At 41.8% G+C, this 18,259-nt stretch overlaps 1 protein-coding gene across 1 annotated transcript in view; it reads right to left on the bottom strand.

The window, feature by feature from the left end:
- LOC114668069 (zinc finger protein 420-like) overlaps positions 1 to 18,259 on the bottom strand; it is an 85,877-nt gene that overhangs the window by 61,911 nt on the left and 5,707 nt on the right. The window lies entirely within an intron of this gene.

Below are 18,259 nucleotides of genomic sequence, written 5' to 3'. Positions count from 1 at the left end.
TGGGCAGGGAAGAAATAAAATTCAATCCACTACCAATTATTCACTTTAAATCACAGCATTAAATGGTAATTGAAATGGTGAATAGCAATCATCAGTTAATTTGCCCTTGGAAAGACACTTGACTTGTTAATTTTCCTATCTGTATAACTACGAGTCACCAGAACCACAAAGTTGTAACAGATAAACATGCAGATCACAGGTGATAGATCCACCCGAGAAGATTAGTGGTGTCACTTTCTTATTTATATTACAGAACTATATCCTCATTTTGTCATCATACTCTTACTGTATTCAATAAACGTAAATAACAATTGGAAATCTTCAGCGATCACAAAAATGAACATAATTTCAATTACCAAGTGTCATGCCAAGAATGTTAGATGCACATTTAATCATCAGAATGTGCCCCAAAATTTTGCACACTTAGACAAAGCCACTTGACTCCAAAATGTATATCAAAATGGCTTATTTAGATCACCAAAGGAAAGCAGAGGAATGAACAAAGTGATGTATTCATACACAGGCATACAGGATTATACAGATGGCACCAGAGTGAGGCGACGTGTTGCATGTTGCTCCTCGTAGACTTTTCATTTTTGTGTCTATATTTCTGTTATTGTCACTGTCTGTACTACCTGTTCGCTGTTTTATTATGTACAACCTGTCACACACGGGTGAGTAGGAGGAAGCCGAGTGGACCAAGTGAAGGTAATTACGCGCCAGGCCAGGGGGTAGCAGTGTGCACTAAACCTACTTCTGTTATCAGTGCAGGCCAGATATGGGAAAACCTACCTTATTTATCATCAACAACGTTTCTTCTGGTTCTGGCACCACGGAAGACATCTCTTCTGGTTTTGGCCTTTAAAGCCGCTATCTTATCACTGCTTGATCAGTTCAGTTTTGGAACTCAATGAGAGTACATCTCATCATATTTCTATACCCTCTTGCAGACAGGGACGATATATACGGATGGCAGCCCCATACCTTTTTCGTTTGTTGAGACGGATTCTTTTACAAACCACAGAACATTAGTAAACATTGGATCAACAAAAGAACAAAATCGCCAGTTTTGAAATTATCAACCCAAAGCCGTTCTCCAAAATTACCTAAGACCAATATGGCAGATGCGACTACCCCGGAGGAAAAACATGGCCACCGTGCTGGAATCCAAGCGAGGACGAAACACTGACGACTGCGACTTCCACTGCTCAGTCCCTGAATAACAAAGTGGACGATCTCCGCAGTAAAATTCATTTCCAGTGGGATCTACGGGACTGGACAGCTTCCCGATCTATTGCACTGATCAGGCGGACTCCTCTGGGAAGAAGAGAGGTGAAGAGAGGTGAAAGGGGTATGTGTTCTCATCAACAACGCATGGTGTACGAATGTGGAAGTCTCTTCATAAAGGTGTTCACCAGACCTTGAGTGTCTGCTCATCAAGTGCTGGCCGCTCTAACTGCCTAGGAAGTTTACATCACCCCGCAAGCTAACACCAGCATCACACTTAAGGAATTGTACAACCTCATTATGGCCCTGTGAGTAAAGCACTGCTGGACCCCAGCAGTAGAGAAGAAACTTACAGACTGCTTCGAATCTGTGGATTGGGACGTTTTCAAAGAAGACGAGTATGCTGCAGTCATCACAGGCTTCATCAGGAAATGTGTGGATGACTGCGTGCCCACAAAATCTTTATGCGTATTTCCCAACCAGAAGCCCTGGATGTGTGCAGAAGTCTGCTCTTGGATCCGCGAGGGCAGCAGTGCAATTCATTCCGGAGATACGCAGGCATACAAAATGAGAAGGTATGTTTATCCAGCAGAGTGTGCTAGCTCCTTGGGAATGAGTTCTTTTGTAATTGCGGCGTGTTACATAATCCAAATCTATATACAATCATGGCCGAAATTATCGGCACCCCTGGAATTTTCCCAGAAAATGCACCATTTCTCCCAGAAAATTGTTGCAATTACAAATGTTTTGGTATACACGTTTATTTCCTTTATGTGCATTGGAACTGCACAAAAAAAAAAGAGAGAAAAAAAAAAGCCAAATCTGACATCATGTCACACAAAACTCAAAAACCGGGCTGGACAAAATTATTGGCACCTTTTCAAAATTGTGTGTAAATCGTTTTATGTCAAGCATATGATGCACACTTGAACTCACCTGTGGCAAGAAACAGGTGCTGGCAATATAGCAATCACACCTGAAGCCAGTTAAAATGGAGAAAAGTTGACTCAATCTTTCTGTTGTGTGTCCGAGTGTGCCACACTAAGCATGGAAAACAGAAAGAAGAGCAGAGAATTGTCTGAGGACTTGAGAACAAAAATTGTGGAAAAATACCAACAATCTCAAGGCTACAAGTCCATCTCCAGAGATCTTCATGTTCCTTTGTCCACTGTGCATAACATAATCGAGAAGTTCACAACACATGGCACTGTAGCTAATCTCCCTGGACATGGACGGAAGAGAAAAATTGATAAAAGACTGCAACGAAGGATAGTCTGAATGGTGGATAAACAACCCCAATCAACTTCAAAACATATTCAATCTGTTCTGCAGACTCAGGGTGCAACAGTGTCAGCTCAAACTATCCGTCAACATCTGAACGAAATGAAACGCTATTGCAGGAGAGCCAGGAGGACACCACTGCTGACACAGAAACATAAAAAAGCCAGACTGGAGTTTGCCAAAATGTACTTGAGGAAGCCAAAATCCTTCTGGGCGAACGTCTTGTGGACAGTTGAGACCAATGTAGAGCTTTTTGGTAAAGCTCATCATTCTACTGTTTACAGAAAACGGAATGAGGCCTATGAAGAAAAGAACACAGTACCTACAGTCAAACATGGTGGAGGTTCTAAGATGTTTTGGGGATGTTTTGCTGCCTCTGGCACTGGATGCCTTGACTGTGTGCAAGGCATCATGAAATCTTAAGATTACCAAAAGATATTGGGGCGCAATGTAGGGCCCAGTGTCAGAAAGCTGGGTCTGTGTCAGAGGTCATGGGTGTTCCAGCAGGACAATGACCCCAAACATACCTCTAAAAGCACTCAGAAATGGTTGAAGACAAAGCGCTGAAGAGTTCTGAAGTGGCCAGCAATGAGTCCGGATCTAAATCTGATTGAACACTTATGGAGAGATCTCAAAATTGCTGTTGGGAGAAGGCGCCCTTCAAATCTGAGAAAACTTGAGCTGTTTGCAAAATAAGAGTGGTCGGAAATTCCAGTTGAGAGGTGTAACAAGCTTGTTCATGGTTATAGGAAGAGCTTGATTTCAGTTATTTTTTCCAAAGGGCGTGCAACCAAATATTAAGTAGAGGGTGCCAATAATTTTGTCCAGCCCGGTTTTTGAGTTTTGTGTGAAATGATGTTAAATTTGGCTTTTTTTTCTGTTTTTTTTTTTGTGTTTTTTCAATGCACATAAAGGAAATAAACATGTATACCAAAACATTTGTAATTGCAACAATTTTCTGGGAGAAATGGTGCATTTTCTGGGAAAATTCCAGGGGTGCCGATAATTTCGGCCATGAATGTAGATATAACATAAAAAGGAGATACCCCTCCCTTAGTGATACGGCGGTAAGAAATCACATAGGAGAAATAACTTAGCTTTGTTTAATGACACTGCACAACAGATGAAGGAAGCCAATGGAAAAACCCAGTTTGGTAGTGGGGGCCCGATGTGTAGAGTCTGCCATTTTCGTTGGGGTGTCAAGTATGGCACACAGTGCCCTTATATATCATATCTATATAGATTTGGGTTATGTAACACGCCGCACTTACAAAAGAACTCATCCTCAGGAAGCTAACATCCACACCCCCCGGATACAGTATGATCTCTGGGATGCCATTAAACATGCAAAGCAACGGTACACCCACAAACTGGACTCTCAGTTTAACAGCACAGCAGATACTTGTCAGATGTGGTAGACTACAAACCTCAGACACACGCAACTACCACTACCACCGCTTCACTCCTGGTTAAGCTGAATGAGTTTTTTCGCCCACTTCAAGCTCACTAACTCAGACAGATCTCTGTAATTTCCTCAGCGCTGCATGACTCCAGCTTGAGGATCTCTGAGAATGATGTGAGGAGGACCTTATCCCAAGTCAGCATTCGCAAAGCAGCCGGCTCAGATGGAGTTTCAGGTTGCGTTTTAAAAACATGCTGCAACCAAGTTAGCTGCTGTCTTTACGGACATTTTTAACACATCTTTCAGAGGTTCATCTGTCCCCACCAGAACTTCAAGAACGCAGGCATCATCCTTGTACCAAAGAAAAATAAAGTGGACTGCCTTAACCCCCATTAATGGGAATGCTGAATCAAGAAGAGCGTCTATAGACACACTTAATAAAAAGATATTTCCCTCCTCGGGAAATGCGTCTATGGATGCAATTCCTTTGGATCGGTTCTCTGCATGGGTCTGTTATACTATGTGTTTTTATTAAGTTTAATGTCACTGTTCTCTGTGCCCACTGTTATAGACTCATTCATACAGGCCGACCAAGTATGGCACACAGGGGCACTGCATCAGTATTTAGAATTGCCGAGCCAAGCACAGGACTATAGAGAGTCACAGACAGCTGGAGAATTGAATAGTCAGCCTAAAGACAGACTAGTATATTTCTGTCTTCTGTCAGCATAAAAAACCTCTTTCCTTGTTGGGAGAATAAGAACTGTATGTAGGCATTGTGCTATTCCTGTATGTTTGAAGGTGGGGTTTGAGTCCTGTCCTGACCTTGTTTGGATTCGGAGCCCAGGAGCCTGCACATGGAGCAACCAGTATATAAGAATGGACACCTACGGCCAACACTTTTAAGCTTCCGGGCGGAAGATTATGTCTTCTGTCCGGCTAAAATCCTTTCAGCGTGGCGACGGAAGATGACGGACTGCACAGATCAAGATTCCCACGGCTTGATATGTCTGTCATAGGCTTCCCGTCTGTAATACCATGTGAACCTGTCAGTAAAGATGCTTCTCGTGTAATCTTTTAACCGTCTTATTGTATGAGGGGTGGGGATAATACATTTTTTATTTATAATTATTTAAATTCAGGTTAATTAAAACGCCGCAATTCAAAAGAACACATTTCCAGAGAGCTAATGCCTCTTAAGGAAACAAGGTCTGCCATCTAGTGTGATTTATTTTAACTCGGTAGTCATAATGGCAGAGGTACAAACATTCATTACGTGGGTCAAAGTTTTATAGTAGTTTTGAGACCAAAGAACCCCCAAACGGTACTTTTTCCTTTCACTTGCCCTCAGTCACATTTCTAAGGGAAAAGGATTTAGTTTTGCCATTTATTATTAGAGGACAAACATCTTTCTTTCGGCAGTGTACCTTTGCAGTTTTTATCATGGACGTGTTTTGAACATTTGAAATTTCTTTGATTACCGTGCTGTATTTTGCGAGTGGTAATTCAGTAGTTTTGTCTGTGTTTTGGTGCTTTATAAGTTTCTTTTATGAGATTTGTGCCTTCTGTGTAGCAATTAGATGTGTGTTACCCATTATTTGATAATGAAGTATATAGTAGCGCTGGACCAGTTTCTCCAATGATGTATAAAATCAAGGCTCTTTGACCACTGCATTCAAAAACTTTCTGGAAATTACAGTGGGTATAGAAAAGAATCCCCCCTTCGAAATATTCCCTTTTTTTTTTTGATTTACAGCCTTAAATGAAAACACACACAAAAATATTTCCTCCGAGCTTTACTTACTCAATGCAACCATTAATATCCAAGTAAAAGGTATCACAGCTACAGTTCAGAAAAATTATAAAAAAAAATCAAAAGACCTACTGAGATTAATAAAGGATCACCCCCCCCCCCCCCCCCATAATGTCAATGTCATTTTGTTGACCCACCTTTTGCTTTAATGACAGCCTTAAGTCAGTTGGGATTCTTCTCTATCAGCTTTGCATATCTAGGTTGAGCTATTAATATTTGCCCCCCACTCTTCTTTGCAGTTTAACTGTTCAAGTTCGGTCAGATTGGATGGTGAGCGTTAGTGGACTGCAATCATTCCACAGATTTTCACTGTGATTTAGGTCTGGGCTCTGACTCGGCCACACGAGAACATTCACTTTTTTTCTCCTTCAGCCACTGTGTGGTCAAAGTTGCTGTGTGCTTCGGGTCGTTGTCATGTTGACAGATGAACATTCTGCCCATCTTCAACTTTCTGGCTGAGGGTAGCAGGTTTTGCAGGTATTTTGCCCCATCCATTTTTCCTTCTACCCTAACGAGAGCCCCAGGCCCTACAGTAGAGAAAACATCCCTGCAACAGGATGCTGCCACCTCCATGCTTTACTGTAGGTATGGTGTGTTGTGGATGGTGAGCTGCATTGGATTTCTGCCAGGTGTACCATTCAATTTTGGTCTCATCTGACCATAAGACGTTTTTCCACTTGGCATCAGAATCTTCAAGATGCATTCTGGCAAAGCTCAAATGAGCCTTGATGTGGCCTTTCTTGAGAAGTGGCTTTTTCCTGCAACCCTCCCGAGCAAGCCAAAATTGTGGAGCGCTTGTGAAATTGTTGTCACCTGCACACAATGACAACTCTTTGCCATAAAATCCTGTAACTCCTTCAAAGTGGCCATTGGCCTCTCAGTAGCCTCTCTTACCAGTTACCTCCTTGCTCTTCCATCCAGTTTGGAGAGACGTCCAGATCCAGGGAGGGTCCTAGCAGCATCAAACACTTGCCACTTCTTTATTATGGACTTTACTGTGCTCCTTGGGATTGATAAAGCCTTTTGAGATTTTCTTGTATCCATCTCCTGCCTTATGTCTGTCCACAACTCTATCCCTGAGATCTTTTGAAAGTGGCTTGCCACCCATAGTCAGTTGTTTGCCGTCAGTTGCACTACCAAGCAAAGGAATGAATGCTCCAGGAACAGCTTCACTAATCACAGTCATTACAATTGATCACAGGTGGAAGGACGCCAGTAACCGTGGTCTGCAATGGAAATGGTGGGCACTTACACCTGATTGAGTTTTGGAGGGGGGTGATCCTTTATTCATCTCAGGATTTCTTGTTTTTTATTTTTTTTTAATTCTTCTGAACTGTACCTGTGATATATCTTTCACTTGGATGTTATAGATTGCATTGAGAAAGTAAAGCTGGAAAAAATCTTGGTTTGTGTGTTTTCATTTAAGGCTATAAAGTAAAAAAAATGGGGGGAATTCTTTTCTATACCCACTGTACATTCCAGAGGGAGATCTTTTGATCGATGAAAGTTTACTGCTATGGAAACCCATCCAGGGTGGAAGGTATACATTCAAAGATCACATTTTGGTACGGAATCCTCTATTAACTTTGTGAGGCAAGAAGTGGATGTGTGTGTGTAACGGACTAGAATTCAGTGTTGTAAAGAAAATGACATTTCTGTGTGTTGCTTAGTGTAATGGGCTATAAACCAGTGTTTCAAAGTAAAGGCAAAATTCCTGGAAAATTCTGCTACAGGATATTGTTAATGGCGACCTACTGGACATAAATATTTACCTGTCTTGCTAAATAATAATTCTTTGCATTTATATAGCGCTTTTCTCACTACTCAGAATGCTTAGCAATTGCAGGTTAAGGGCCTTGCTTAAGGGCCCAACAGAGCGGAGTCTCTTTTTTGGCATTTACGGGATACAAACCAGCAACCTTCCGACTGCAAGTGCAGATCCCTAGTCTCAGAGCCACCACTCCGCCTTAAAGAGTCACCTGCTTTGTTTAGTATCTCATCCACAAACAATGCGGTGATACAGAACTGCCTGCTTCCTTTGAAAATGAACGAGTTCTGGGGACATTGGTTTCTAATCAGGCACTTTTTCATAGCTCACCACAATACTATTGGTGAACCAAAGTAAATGTGTTTACACTATTTGTTATGCAGAGCAAATTGTCATGCACCATTGTTTCACTGATCGTTATGTTGATCTATGCAGAGATTGAAGCATTATATACAGTATACCTCGTGTCTTCTCATTAAACTTGTATCTCGCGAATATGGCATTGCAAACGGCAGCGGGTCAGTTCACGTGCTTACGTGGGAGGCGTGATGATGCGATATATTTTGATATATATCAAAATACCCGCGCTTCGCAGCGGAGAAGTACTGCTTTAAAATTTTTATTAAGAAGAAAAGTAAACCTTTTTAAACTGAGGGAAAATGAATCAATAATTATTTGTTAAGGATCTCTTTGTATACCACATTGTCAGTTCGCCCCTCCGGTTGTAATATGACCAAGCTGTGTGCTGAGCTTACTCTTCAGCCTGAAATCTAACATGGTTTGTGCCCTTCAGAATGAAAACAGTTAGCATTTACCTTTTTAATAAAAGGCGAGCTTTTAAGCCTGAGAAATCACCCCGTAAATGCACACGTTTAATTGCACGTGTTAATATGTATGCTTACACAGTATTAAAAGACACTCAACAATTAACGTCATTTACGTTCGTTCCCGCGTTTGACTCGTGCTGTAAATCTCTTCCTTGTTTTCAGTTCACGTGATTACGTAGGAGGCGTGATGATGCGATACGTGACTCCGCCTCCTCCATTAGAGTATATGGACAAAAAACAGGTTCCAGTTATGACCATTACGCATAGAATTTCGAAATGAAACCTGCCTAACTTTTGTAAGTAAGCTGTAAGGAATGAGCCTGCCAAATTTCAGCCTTCTACCTACACGGGAAGTTGGAGAATTAGTGATGAGTGAGTGAGTGAGTGAGTGAGTGAGTGAGTGAGTGAGTGAGTGAGTGAGTGAGTGAGTGAGTCAGTCAGTCAGTCAGTCAGTCAGTCAGTGAGGGCTTTGCCTTTTATTAGTATAGATATATTTCTGGGTAAATGAGAATAAAGGAGAACAGAGAAGTCTTGTCTAAGACTTATGACTGCTGCCTGTTTCTTTTATGCTTTTCACCATATTGCTCTGGCTACACTCTGTAGCAACAGTGACTTCTACCAGGCCCAGGTTCCCTGAGGCCAGTAACATGTGCATATGAAACAGCACGTCCTAACCGTCATGGCAGGTCTGAAGACTATAGCAGAGCTGAACAACAGCGAGGTGCACTAGTAGCTTGGAAAAAGGATAAAGTGCTTACGCTGAAATGGAAACACAAGAAAGATGTTTGTCGTCTTAGCACTGTACATAATGGGGCTCCAGTCAGTGTACAGGCAAAAGGCAACAAGCAGGTTACAAGGCCTTGTGATGTGGTCGACTAAAATACCACGATGGGAGGTGGAGATCGTGAGGATCAAGAATTGACTTTCTATCCCGTTAGGCAGAGGCAACAAAAGAAATACTACAAAAACATATTTCATCATCTGGTGGGACAGTGCATTTGAAATGCATTCTCCTAAAACAAACAAAAAGCTGGCGACACTGAATCTCATGCAAACTTTACATCCACCGCCCCCACTACTGCTAAAGAGACACGGTTGACCTGGCACATCACTGATCAATCCAGAGTGTCTTATTAGTAGACATGTTACTGATTATATACCTTCAACAGAAAAAAAAAAAAAAAACGGAATCCAACTCGTACCTGTGCAGTGTGCTGCTCAAAACTGATAAATCAGGAAAGAAAATCCAAAAAGAAACATGCTGTTATTGTCCTGACTGTAACGTTGGACTGTGCCTTTCACCGCGCTTTAAGATTTACCACACAAAGGACTCATTTTGATATTATATACTGGTTTGGCATCATTAGTAGTATTGTCATTAGTGTTATTATTGTTAATTTCATATTATTATTTGTATTCGTCATTACTATTGATATTTGTAGCATTATTATACTTTTAAGATTAAATAAAAATGTAATTTTTCAGTCCTAAAAAAAAAAAATGCAATCCTTTATACGTGTTTTTTTGGAATAAAATTCAATGCTAAAGTGGTACTCGTAACTTGCATCACCTTCTAAATAGAATTAGCAAGCATCAATCCTAGGCTACACTTTAGAACATTAGAACAATGTAATTGAGAACAGGCCATTTAACCAACAAACCTGCTTCTATCCGTTTATCTTTTACAAAATAGCATCAAGTCGCGTTTTGAAAGTCCATAAAGTCCTACTGTCTACCACTACCTGGTAGCTTATTCCAAGTGTCTGTGGTTCTTTGTGTAAAAATAAACTTCTTAATGTTTGTGTGAATTTTATCCTTTACAACTTTCCAGCTGTGTCCCCGTGTTCTTGATGAACTCATTTTAAAGTCAGCGTCTCGATCCACTGGACTAATTCCCTTCATAATTTTAAACCCTTCAGTCATGTCTCCTCTTAATACTCTTTTGCTTAAACTGTAAAGGCTCAGCTCTTTTAATCTTTCCTCATAATTCATCCCCTGTAGCCCTGGAATCAGCCTAGTCACTCTTCCCTAGACCTTTTCTAGCGCTGCTATGTTCTTTTTGTATCCTGGAGACCCAAACTGCACCCAGTACTCCAGATGAGGCCTCACCAGTGTGTTATAAAGGTTGAGCAAAACCTCCTTGGACTTGTACTCCACACATCAAGGCGCAATATAACCTAACATTCTGTTAGCCTTCTTAATGGTTTCTGAACACTGTCGGGAAGTCGATAGCTTAGAGTCCACAGTAACAACTAAAGTCTCCTTATAAGGCGGACTTTCAATTTTTAGACCTGCAGTGTTGATTTCACTAGGAACAGAAAGTGGTGATTGGAGCGGATTTCAATGGACATGTTGGTGAAGGGAACAGGTATGGTGTCAATGAGAGGAATGAAGGTGGTCAGATGATGGTAGATTTAGCCAAAATGATGGACATGGCTGTGGTGAATATGTATTTTAAAAAGAGGGAGGAACATTGGGTTACGTACAAGAGTGGAGAAAGATGCACACAGGTAGATTACATCCTATGCAGAAGAGTCAATCTGAAGGAAATTGAAGACTGCAAAGTGGTGGCAGGGGAAAGTGTAGTTAAGCAGCATAGGATGGTGGTCTCTAGGATGGCGTTGGAGATCAAGAAGAGGAAGAGAGTGAGGGCAGAGCCAAGGATCAAATGGTGGAAGTTGAAAAAGGAAGACTGCAAGGTTGAGTTCAGGGAGGAGATGAGACAGGCACCGGGTGGCAGTGAAGAATTACCAGACAGCTGGGCAACTACAGCAGAAGTGGTAAGGTTGACAGCAAGAAGGGTGCTTGGCGTGACATCTGGACAGAGGAAGGAGGAAAATGAAACCTGGTGGTGGAATGGGGAAGTACAGGAGAGTATACAGAGGAAGAGGATGGCAAAGAAGAAGTGGGATAGTCAGAGAGATGCAGAAAGTAGACAAGAGTACAAGGAGATAAGGCACAAGGTGAAGAGAGAGGTGGTGAAGGCTAAAGAAAAGGCGTATGATGAGTTGTATGAGAGGTTGGATACTAAGGAGGGAGAAAAGGACCAGTGGGCTAGACAGAGGGACAGAGCTGAGAAAGATGTGCAGCAGGTAAGGGTGATAAAGGATAAAGATGGAAATGTACTCACAAGTGAGGAGAGTGTGTTGAGCAGATGGAAAGAATACTTTGAGAAGGCTGATGAATGAAGAGAACGAGAGAGAGAAGAGGTTGGATGATGTAGAGATAGTGAATCAGGAAGTGCAACAGATTACAAAGGAGGAAGTAAGGACAGCTATGAAGAGGATGAAAAATGGAAAAGCCGTTGGTCCAGATGACATACCTGTGGAAGCATGGAGGTATTTAGGAGAGATGGCAGCGGAGTTATTAACTAGATTGTTTAATGGAATCTTGGAAATCTTGGAAAGTGAGAGGATGCCTGAGGAGTGGAGAAGAAGTGTACTGGACTGTAGTAACTACAGGGGGATAAAAGTGATGAGCCACAGCAGGAAGTTATGAGAAAGAGTAGTGGAAGCTAGGTTAAGAAGTGAGGTGATGATTAGTGAGCAGCAGTATGGTTTCATGCCAAGAAAGAGCACCACAGACGCAATGTTTGCTCTGAGGGTGTTGATGGAGAAGTATAGAGAAGGCCAGAAGGAATTGCATTGCATCTTTGTGGACCTGGAGAAAGCATATGACAGGGTGCCTCGAGAGGAGCTGTGGTATTGAATGAGGAAGTCGGGAGTGGCAGAGAAGTACGTAAGAGTTGTACAGGACATGTACAGGGGAAGAGTGACTGTGGTGAGGTCCATGGTAGGAGTGATGGATGCAATCAATGTGGAGGTGGGATTACATCAGGGATCGGCTCTGAGCCCTTTCTTGTTTGCAATAGTGATGGAGTGGTTGACAGACGAGACAGGAGTCCCCATGGACTATGATGTTTGCTGATAACATTGTGATCTTTAGCGATAGTAGGGAGCAGGTTGAGGAGCCCCTGGAGAGGTGGAGATATGCTCTAGAGAGGACAGGAATGAAGGTCAGTAGGAACAAGACAGAATACATGTGTGTAAATGAGAGGGAGGTTAGTGGAATGGCAAGGATGCAAGGTGTAGAGTTGGCGAAGGTGGATGAGTTTAAATACTTGGGATCAACAGTACAGAGTAATGGGGATTGTGGGAGAGAGGTGAAGAAGAGAGTGCAGGCAGGGTGGGATGGGTGGAGAAGAGTGTCAGGAGTGATATTTGACAGATGGATATTAGCAAGAATAAAAGGGAAGGTCTACAGGACGGTAGTGAGACCAGCTATGTTATATGGGTTGGAGACGGTGGCACTGACTAGAAAGCAGGAGACAGAGCTGGAGGTGGCAGAGTTAAAGATGCTACGATTTGCATTGGGTGTGATGAGGATGGATAGGATTAGGAATGAGGACATTAGAGGGTCAGCTCAAGTTGGACAGTTGGGATACAAAGTCAGAGAGGCGAGATTGCGTTGGTTTGGACATGTGCAGAGGAGAGATGCTGGGTATATTGGGAGAAGTATGCCAAGGATAGAGCTGCCAGGGAAGAGAAAGGAGGAAGGCCTAAGTTTATGGATGTGGGAGAGAGGACATGCAGGTGATGGGTGTAACAGAACAAGATGAAGAGGACAAGAAGATATGGAAGAAGATGATCCACTGTGGCAACCCCTAATGGGAGCTGCCAAAAGAAGAAGTGTTGTTTTTACTAAATGCCGAGGAGACCTTTGACAGACTGAATTGGCATTATTTATGGAAAATTCTGCAGGTGATGGGTTTTGGTGACCCTTTCATTAATATTTTTAAGACAGTGTACTTGACCCCCAATGCAGCAGTTCTTTCTAAGTCAGTCTCAACACTCTACTATCTGTAGGGGAGTGAGGAAAGGCTGTCACACATCCATTGTCTGGTAGATTCTGAGATAGGATCATACATGACCGAAGAATAAGGAACTTGCCACTGCGGATTGTCAAGGATGCAAAACCACTGAAGGAAGAAACCGACGCGGTGAAGTAGTTTCATGTTGTTGATTGTTTACTGCACTGTTTGCATTTGTTGTTGTTGCCAGTGCATTTCATTATTCATAGAGTCCATCAACATGAAATTAACTAGACTTTTTGTTGTGGTTTCTAAAGATATTATATATTTTTAATTAGCTTTTTGAGTTGTTTGTGTTTGTGTTTAGGAGGTGGGTCTGCTGCTGGACAGAAGTTTGTGAAACAATTTGCTTAATTATGTGTTTTATTTATATTCATTTTTTTTGTCAACATGGTTTTACTCTCCAGTCTTTCAGTATATTATTGCCGTGCAAGGTGGATTTCTGTTCAGGTATAGTCGTGTAATCTCCAAACTCTGAAGTTTAATGTCTCTGCTCTTTCTTATACATCTTGTTCAACGTTTCATTCTACACTGGCAAGAACAGTGTGAGAGTCGTATGTGAGATTATTTAAAAGTAATTATATTATATATTTATATACACACACACTGCTCAATAAAATTAAAGACACACTTGTTAATCTGAGTAGAGCATTAAGTCAAGGAAAACTTCTGGGCTATTGATCTGGTCAGTTAAGTAGCAGAGGGGCTTGTTAATCAGTTTCAACTGCTTTGGTGTTAATGAGGGGCAACAATGAGATGACCCCCAAAACAGGAATGAACAGGGTCACGGGGGTCTGCTGGAGCCAATTCCAGCCAACACAGGGCGCAAGGCAGGAAACAAACCCTGGGCAGGGTGCCAGCCCACCGCAGGGCACACACACACACACACACACTAGGGTCAATTTCGGTCATCAATGCACCTAACCTGCATGTCTTTGGACTGTGGGAGGAAACCCACCCAGACATGGGGAGAACATGCAAACTCCACGCACTGAGGACCCAGGAAGTGAACCCATGTCTCCTAACTGCGAGGCAGCTTCGCTACCGCTGCGTCACCGCGCTACCCGTGAGCAGTCTCATAAGGCAATTTACTAAAGTCACTTTTAAATTTTCCCAAACTTCATTGTGCAGTGACTAACTATCATGCAGTACCCATGATGGAAGCTATGAGCAGACAACTGAACGGGAAGTGCATTCTTACCTCAAGAAAAATACCTTCAAGAAGCCGTGATTAAATGATCACTTACAGTTTGCTATCACAAGGATGCCTCATAAACACAGAAGGCATTTGACTTTAATGGAAACCTTTCCTGTTTCAAAGTGAACGTATTAGGAAAGTTTTAAGGCCTTTTTTATTCACAATGGACACGTTGATCCAATAATCAAATTGCAACCTGCAAAAACAGTCAAGGAATTTTTACAATTTATGAAAAACTGCTTTACTTTAGAACAAAATTTTCTGTTTCAAGTTAAAGTTTAACTTTGGCTTGAAAAATAGTAAATTGAGCTGTCGAAACAGCTGTAACAGTTATATGAAAGGGCTGTTTAAATATATAGATGTGGCAACTGCATCATTTTAACTCATTCTTTTCATGTATTTAAAAAAAAAAACAGAAAATAATAATTTAAAATGGAATTAAATGCAGCAGATTCATTTGTACACATTAAAAATAGGCCAAATTAAAGACAATTGGAATTCTATAAATGCATAGTTAACCAATACTGACATTCACTTAAATTAAATGGGTTTGAGAATGTGATGTTTAAAATCTTGAATTTCATTGAATTGTAAATCACTTTACAGATACAAGAAAAAGCAAATCCTTTTTTTTATTGTGTGAAGCCCCTGGATTTCTGCATGAATTCCTCCTGACAACACGGTCTGATCTTCAGCTGCATCACAATAACAGATGGACACAACCAACTTAAAAGTGGTAACACACAAACAATTGGAGTGTCAATGCTGACTGCATCATTTCAAGAAACACAGCCAGGTCTGTGGCCCTCCATGCTAATGGCCCCTACAGAATCTCATTGCAATCGGTGTTTAACCAAGGAGATGAGACTCAAGGTGTGGCTTGAAGGTGCTCAGCCTGACTAAAAAAAAAAATAAATAAATAAATAACACACATGCAGCATTGCATTTGAAATGGGAACTGGGAATTCTCAATTTCCTGCTCTGAATTTTCAACGAGAATGCCCCCTAAAGTCCAATTTCCAGCTTGGAAACTCCAGGCTGGTCAGTCAAATCCAAGTTTGTCTGCCTTCAGATTATGATGTCAATCCAAAATAGCAATGTACTCCACAAACTTTAGTGAAAGCTGTAATTTTATATTGTTTATTAGCACTGGGGTCTCATTAAATCAGTTGTACCCACAGTACTGTCCAACATCTATTCGTGGACATATTGCTACAATGTTTGGATACACAGATGACTGCTATTCATTCTGCACAATCACAACAGTTTTCCTGGATGAGTCCATTTTGATTTTCCAAATACTTTACTGGAACGCAGTCAACTTGGGTGTGACGTCATTCCCAGCTCTACCATCCGTGGTAAATGGAACGCGGCAGAAATGTAGATACTGCAAGTCGTCTCGTCTATAGTTAGTTCATGAAATGTTAGAGGACGTTAGAAGAAGAGTTGGAGTGATGCATAAAGGCCTGAGAGTCGGTAAATCCATAGAAAGACAAGCCGTCTACAAATGGAGGAAATTCACTACAGTAATCCCCCACTCTATCGCGCCCCCGCTATATCGCAGAAAAATTCAATAAGTACATCCTACCTGTAGTGCACCTTGCAACCAATTCATAACAAAGCATACGGTTTTCAGCAGACAAAGAGTTTTGTGTTACAGCACCCTGATGATTTCTTACAAAGCCCGTTATTGGCTGAAAGAGGAGACTCAACCAATCAGAGTGGATTTTATTCTCTTGGGCTCTGATTAGCTGCTGCTAACGTGGTGTAATCTCGCAAGAACAGCGAGCGTGGGTCCCCGACGAATCGCATATCACATACCTTGCTTGTGGTCCGACTTTTCTGAGCAAACTTATGTGAACTTTTCGTTTCGTTTTAAGCCCTACGATGGCTCCCAAGCGTCCTGCATCTTGTAAGCCTTCTGGTAGCAGTGAGCCTAAGCACCAGAGGAAGACCTTGACCATACAGGAGAAGGTAAAACTGATGATAATTATTATTATGTTACTCATATCTTTAGACGGACATCCGTGTATCATGTGTATCCAAAGTGTGTTTTAATAAGTTTACATGTGTTTAAAGCATGTGGGAGGGGTATTTTAAGGCTTAAACTATAAAAAAAATGTGGTCTTTCTATATCGCGGATTTTCACCTATCGCGGGTGGGTCTGGAACGTAACTTCCGTGATAGGTGGGGGATCACTGTACTACAAAGATCGCTGCAAGGGTGCAGCAGTGAAAAGGAACCTGCAGAAATCTCTCAAACTCTGTTCATGTGGTAATTAAAACAAAAAACAGAAGAATGGTGTTCATGGGAGGACAAACCTGAGGAGAATCCTGTTTTCTGAAGAAACAGCACTGCATACCTTAAGCCTGTAAAAGACCACCTGGGTGATAAATAAGAACTCCTTGGCAGATACACACAACACCACGGTCATGGTGGCAGAACCATCATGGTTTGGGGCAACTTTACTTCTTCAAGGCCTGGACAGCCAACACTGAAGACAAAAATATTATCAAGAAATCTGACAAGAGAATGTCAGGATAGCAGAAAATTAAATAAATCTGGATGATGAAACAAGACAAGGAGCAAAAGGACAGGAAGAAATTGACAACTGAAAGGCTTAAACAGAAGAAGACTGGGGTTTTGGGATGGCCTGTGACTGCCCAGATCTCACAGAAATGGGAGATGTTGTGCATCAGGAAAGGAATTTCAGTGATAACAAGGGGTTAAAAAAGTTTGGAAAGGAAGAATAAGCTAACATTCACAGCTGAGCAGCAGCTACAGGAAATGTTTAGTGTAGATCATTGAAGCTAAAGGATGGACAACCAGTTAGTAAAGACAGGAGGTCACGGACGGGACTGTGAATGTTTAAGAAAAGTTGTGGTCAGGACTGACAACAAGAAGTCCAATCGTTAGTGTGTTACCATTTTAAGAAAATTACATTTGTCTGGTTTTGGAATTTAGCTAAAGATTAGACAGAATTATTAGGAGGAACATGTGGAGAAATGGAGGGAATTCCACAGGGTTCACAAACTTTTTCCTACATCTGCAGTTTTATGTAGCAAAAACATGTGCTTTTGTATAGGCATTGTAGCTTGTGGCTGGGACACCTCCACGTTGGAAGGACCAGGGGAGCAAACGTGGCCACAGCATTACCTCCCCCAGGACGATAGATGGCAGACCCCCTGGGTTGCAGTGGTGCCTCGGACTCCCGCAGGGCTTCATGGGAGTTGGAGTTTGGTGCAGTCCTGTTGGGATCTGCGGGCGTCGCCAGGGGTTGGTGCAGCAGGATCTGCTGAGCCCTTTTGGGCAGTACTTCTATCACACCCAGAAGTGCTGCCAGAAGTTAGGTCATCTGGGTGCATTATACAGTGGTGTGAAAAACTATTTGCCCCCTTCCTGATTTCTTATTCTTTTGCATGTTTGTCACACAAAATGTTTCTGATCATCAAACACATTTAACCATTAGTCAAATATAACACAAGTAAACACAAAATGCAGTTTGTAAATGGTGGTTTTTATTATTTAGGGAGAAAAAAAATCCAAACCTACATGGCCCTGTGTGAAAAAGTAATTGCCCCCTGAACCTAATAACTGGTTGGGCCACCCTTAGCAGCAATAACTGCAATCAAGCGTTTGCGATAACTTGCAATGAGTCTTTTCCAGCGCTCTGGAGGAATTTTGGCCCACTCATCTTTGCAAAATTGTTGTAATTCAGCTTTATTTGAGGGTTTTTTAGCATAAACCGCCTTTTTAAGGTCATGCCATAGCATCTCAATTGGATTCAGGTCAGGACTTTGACTAGGCCACTCCAAAGTCTTCATTTTGTTTTTCTTCAGGCATTCAGAGGTGGATTTGCTGGTGTGTTTTGGG

The sequence above is a fragment of the Erpetoichthys calabaricus genome, chromosome 1, assembly GCF_900747795.2.
Source record: "Erpetoichthys calabaricus chromosome 1, fErpCal1.3, whole genome shotgun sequence".
Classification (NCBI taxonomy): domain Eukaryota; kingdom Metazoa; phylum Chordata; class Cladistia; order Polypteriformes; family Polypteridae; genus Erpetoichthys; species Erpetoichthys calabaricus.
This window is presented reverse-complemented; position numbering and strand designations above follow the sequence as displayed.